The 4,650-nt window shown below is 49.5% G+C and overlaps 1 pseudogene across 1 annotated transcript; it reads left to right on the top strand.

Moving 5' to 3' along the window:
• The first annotated feature begins 215 nt into the window (after positions 1-215).
• Positions 216-2,722, top strand: LOC108293774 (annotated as a pseudogene). The gene has a single exon (XR_001820803.2). The product of XR_001820803.2 is annotated as a WD repeat domain phosphoinositide-interacting protein 2-like (transcript).
• The last annotated feature ends 1,928 nt before the right edge of the window (positions 2,723-4,650 follow it).

Raw genomic sequence — 4,650 nt, 5'->3', positions numbered from 1 at the left:
ATTTGGGAGGCCCGGGCAGGGAGATTGCCTGAGGGCAGGGGTTGGAGACCAGTGTGTCCAACGTGGTGAAACCCCATCTCTACAAAAAAAAAAAAAAAAAAATTAGCTGGGCCTGGTGCCGTGCACCTGTAATCCCAGCTACTCGGGAGGCTGAGGCAGGGGAATTGGTTGAACCCGGGAGGTGGAGGTCACAGTGAGCCGAGTTCATGCCACTGCACTCCAGCCTGGTGAAAAAGCGAGACTCCGTCTCAGAAAAAAACAAAAAGCCTATATTTGTCACACCGTGCATCTGAGCAAAGCAAAAATTGAGAGAAACTCTTTTTGTGGCAGCAACCAATCTGTCCTTTTTCATGAAACACACAGACGAGAACTTTGCTTGAGAGAAGCCCTTCCCCACGGTTATGAGACGTACATTGTGGCATGTGACAGCATGTGAGCATAACTGTGATTTTATGATGAAACCGCTGAAGGCCCCAGCAAGAAATAAAATTTACGTCCGGAGCATAAACAAGAGCGGGGACGGGATGAGGCGGCAGTTGATCCCGGGGCAACCAGCGCGGCGAGCGGGGCCAGGCACTGATCCTGAGTGCAGCCTGACCCGCCCTCCTGGCCCACCCGCTGCGCGCCCAGCCATGATCCTGGCTAGCCAGACCGGGGAGGGAGGCCGGCGCCGGCCAGCTGGTCTTCCCCAACTTCAACCAGGACAACACAGCAGTGAAACGGGGATCAAGAGCAACTGGTCCTGGCCATCGCGCTGTTGTCTGGTCCCTAGCTGTTGGTAGTAAGTCCGGTTATAAATTTTCCTTTCTTCTGTGGATAGGCTGGAACGGATCTATGAATACACCAACACGGAAGGTGTATGCATTGTAGAGAGATTGTTCTCTAGCAGCTTAGTGGCCATAGTGAGCCTTAAAGCACCAAGGAAGCTAAAGGTGTGCCACTTTAAGAAGGGAACTGAGATCTGCAACTACAGCTACTCCAACACGATTCTGGCTGTGAAGCTCAACAGGCAGAGGCTGATAGTATGCCTGGAAGAGTCCCTGTACATCCACAACATTCGGGACATGAAGGTACTGCACAGGATCAGGGAGACGGCTCCAAACCCTGCAGGCCTGTGTGCACTGTCAATCAACAATGACAACTGCTATTTGGCCTACCCAGGAAGCGCAACCATCGGACAGGTGCAGGTCTTCGATACCATTAATTTGAGAGCTGCAAACATGATTCCGGCTCATGACAGTCCTTTAGCAGCATTGGCTTTTGATGCTAGTGGCACTAAGCTTGCCACAGCTTCGGAGAAGGGGACCGTGATTAGGGTATTTTCCATTCCAGAGGGACAAAAACTCTTTTGAGTTTCGGAGAGGAGTGAAGAGGTGCATGAGCATCTGCTCCCTGGCCTTCAGCATGGACAGCATGTTCCTTCCGCCTCCAGCAACACGGAGACCATGCACATCTTCAAACTCGAAACTGAAAGAAAAACCCGCAGAGGAGCTCACCACCTGGACTGGGTACTTTGGGAAAGTGCTCATGGCCTCCACCAGCTACCTGCCTTCCCAAGTAACAGAAATGTTCAACCAGGGCCGAGCCTTCGCCACAGTCCGCCTGCCATTCTGCAGCCACAAAAACATCCGCTTGCTAGCCACAGTTCAGAAGATCCCACGGTTGCTGGTGGGCGCCTCCGACGGGTATCTGTACATGTACAACCTGGACCCCCAGGAGGGCGGCGAGTGCGCCCTGATGAAGCAGCACCGGCTGGATGGCAGTCTGGAGACGGCCAATGAGATCTTGGACTCTGCCTCTCACGACTCCCCCTTAGTCATTCAGGCGTACGGCACAGCTGCAGCAAAAGCCTACGCAGACAACCTGGGTGCCATGGGTGGCACCTACCTGGAGGATGAGGCCAGCGCCCTGCGCCTGGATGAGGACAGCAAGCAGCCCCCCATGATTCTTCGGACTGACTGAACTTGACCTATGACCTCTGACCCGGGGAGCAGAGAACACTGGCTTCACAGAGGACTTTGTGCAATGCTGCTATTAACTTTGACCTGAGTCGAGGGAGAAGATGGCAGCGACTTTATTACAAAATAAAAATAAAGATTGTAGTGGTAGTCTAACTCCACAATGCTGAGGAAATACATCGTTTTCACTTCAGTGGCTTTTAATCTTGCTTATGGATTTTAGCTTTTTCTCTTTTTGCCAAAATTAACTGTTTGGTGAAGCCCGCAAAACCTCCTTGCTTTGCATGCCTGAATGTGCCAAGCCAGCGTAGAAGAGCTAGAAGCCACTTTCCAACCACCTGCCATTGGGTTTTTCATATCTGTACATATGCCAAGTGCGTCAGAAAGCCGTGGCCGAGCACACTGGGTCTGCTTGTCAAGGCTGGCTCTGCAGTGACAGGTCCAAGGCTGCCCACTGGGTGTGCTGGGCAGACTTTGCGGCCTGGGACACGAGTCCTCTCTCCCTAGGGCCCCCCCGGACCATTTTCCCTCCATTTTATTTTGTTAATTAAATTCTTTCCAGATTGGATCATCCTGGGATTTTTTCCATGGTGGACTTCTGTTTCTGATCTTGTTTTCCATGTGGATCTCGGAGGAGAGCGAGGTTCTTTCTGATACTAAAAACCTTTCTGTCAGGCAGCAAATGAACTTGAAAGATTGCCTGGACTCCCCGGAGCAAAGGAAAGTGATTTTGTTTGTATAATTAAGTGATCTGTTCTTCTACTAAAAAAATAAAATAAAATTTTACAAGGTAAGATGTAATATTAAAATAATTACACAAATATTGCTGTAAAGACTAAGATGTCATGCTGTGGAGGGAGAACTGGAGAGTTACAAAAAGTAGAACATGGAAAAAAATGCAGGACTACCAGCACAGAGCAGGAAGGAAGCCCAGCATGTGTCCTGGTCCCTGGCCAGTTCCCATTTTCACTCTTAACCATTTTAAGCAATTGGATCATCAGTTTGCAAGAGGCGGTTTGGACAGCAGTGCAATCCTTTTCCCATCGGCATTTCCTGAACTCAGTTACCCAGATCATCATTAAAGTCTCAGATGCTTTGGACAGCATTTCCAGCTATAGTCAGGCAAGGACGTCAGTAAATCCTCTCCTTATTATAGTTCAAGCAATTAAAATGCTGAAAAAAATCGACAAAACAGTTTCTTTTTGTTTAGAGATGGGGGTCTTGCTCTGTTGCCCAGGTTGGTCTCGAATTCCTGCCCTTAAGCAATCCCTCCAGCCTCAGCCTCCTAAGTAGCTACAACTATAAGCACACACCACTTCCCAGCTCAAAACAATTTTGGTGCTCTGGAAACAGACATAAAACCTTCCAGTTTGAGATACATTGTTTGAAAAACCACTGAACTTTGGGTAGGAACAGTGGGAGTCTGTAGTGTTCTTGCCTGGGCCGTTCCCATTCCCCTCACTCCTCCAACTCAGTCATGGTGAAGGTACTGCTGACACAAAATGGAACATGAGGACGAGCAAGTGGCTGTGGTTGAAAGAGGGTTCACTCCATTTGGAGGCGTGAGTGGCCGCCATACCCAAAACATCGTCGTTAGAAATAATCCAGTGCAGTACAGGCAGGGACGGCCTACGGCTCTACTGGCCTGAGGTTGAAGTTGTAGCTACAGCAAGCAGATATTTGGCTGATCGGAGGCTGGATGCGTGTGCAGAGATCAAAGAGGGCTCAACAAAAAGTAAGTCTGGATAGACTTGAAAGCAGCCTGAATATTAAAATTACTCACCTACCTACACACAGATCCATCAGCAGAGTGCAGAAGTCTGACTGGTTGAGGTGTCAGCACAACCTCTCTCCAGAAACTGGCTGCACTAAGCTGTGCAGACACAAGGCAACCCCCCCTAAAATTTTAAAATAAGCCTAAGAAGCTGGGCATAGTGGTTCATGCCTGTAGTCCCAGCTACTTGGGAGGCTGAGACAGGAGGGCTGCTTGAGCCCAGGAGTTCAAGGCTGTAGTGTGCTATGATCCCACCTGTGAATAGACAACTGCACCCCAGCGTGGACAACACAGGGATACTCTGTCTCTTAAAAGATGAACACAAGAATGTTGAAAAAACAAAACTGGTGATTATAAAAAGGAATGAAGTAGGCTGGCCCCGGTGGTTCACGCCTGTAATCCAGCACTTTGGGAGCCCCAGGCAGGCAGATCACCTGAGGCCAGCAGTTTGAGAGCAGCCTGGCCAACGTGGCAAAACCATCTCTACAAAAATTAGCCAGGTGTGGTGGTGTACACCTGTAATCCCAGCTAGTTGGGAGGCTGAGGCAGGAGAATCACTTGAACCTGGGAGGCAGGGGTAGAAGTGAGCCGAGACTGTACCACTGCACTCCAGCCTGGGTGACAGAGTAGGACTTTGTCTCTAAATAAATAAATGGAATCAAGTGAAAAGTTTGATGTTGAAAACAGCACAATAATGCATGAAAAGTTAATAAGAGAGGCCAGGCACGATGGCTCACACCTGTAATTCTCAGCACTTTGGGAGGCTGAGGCGCGCAGATCACTTGAGGTCAGTAGTTCAAGACCAGCCTGGCCAACCTGGCGAAACCCCATCTACTAATAATACAAAAATTAGCCAGGCATGGTGGCATTTGCCTGTAATCCCAGCTCCTGGGAAGCTGAGACACAAGAATCACTTGA

This window comes from Cebus imitator, unplaced genomic scaffold (genome assembly GCF_001604975.1).
Source record: "Cebus imitator isolate Cc_AM_T3 unplaced genomic scaffold, Cebus_imitator-1.0 Scaffold547, whole genome shotgun sequence".
Classification (NCBI taxonomy): domain Eukaryota; kingdom Metazoa; phylum Chordata; class Mammalia; order Primates; family Cebidae; genus Cebus; species Cebus imitator.
This window is presented reverse-complemented; position numbering and strand designations above follow the sequence as displayed.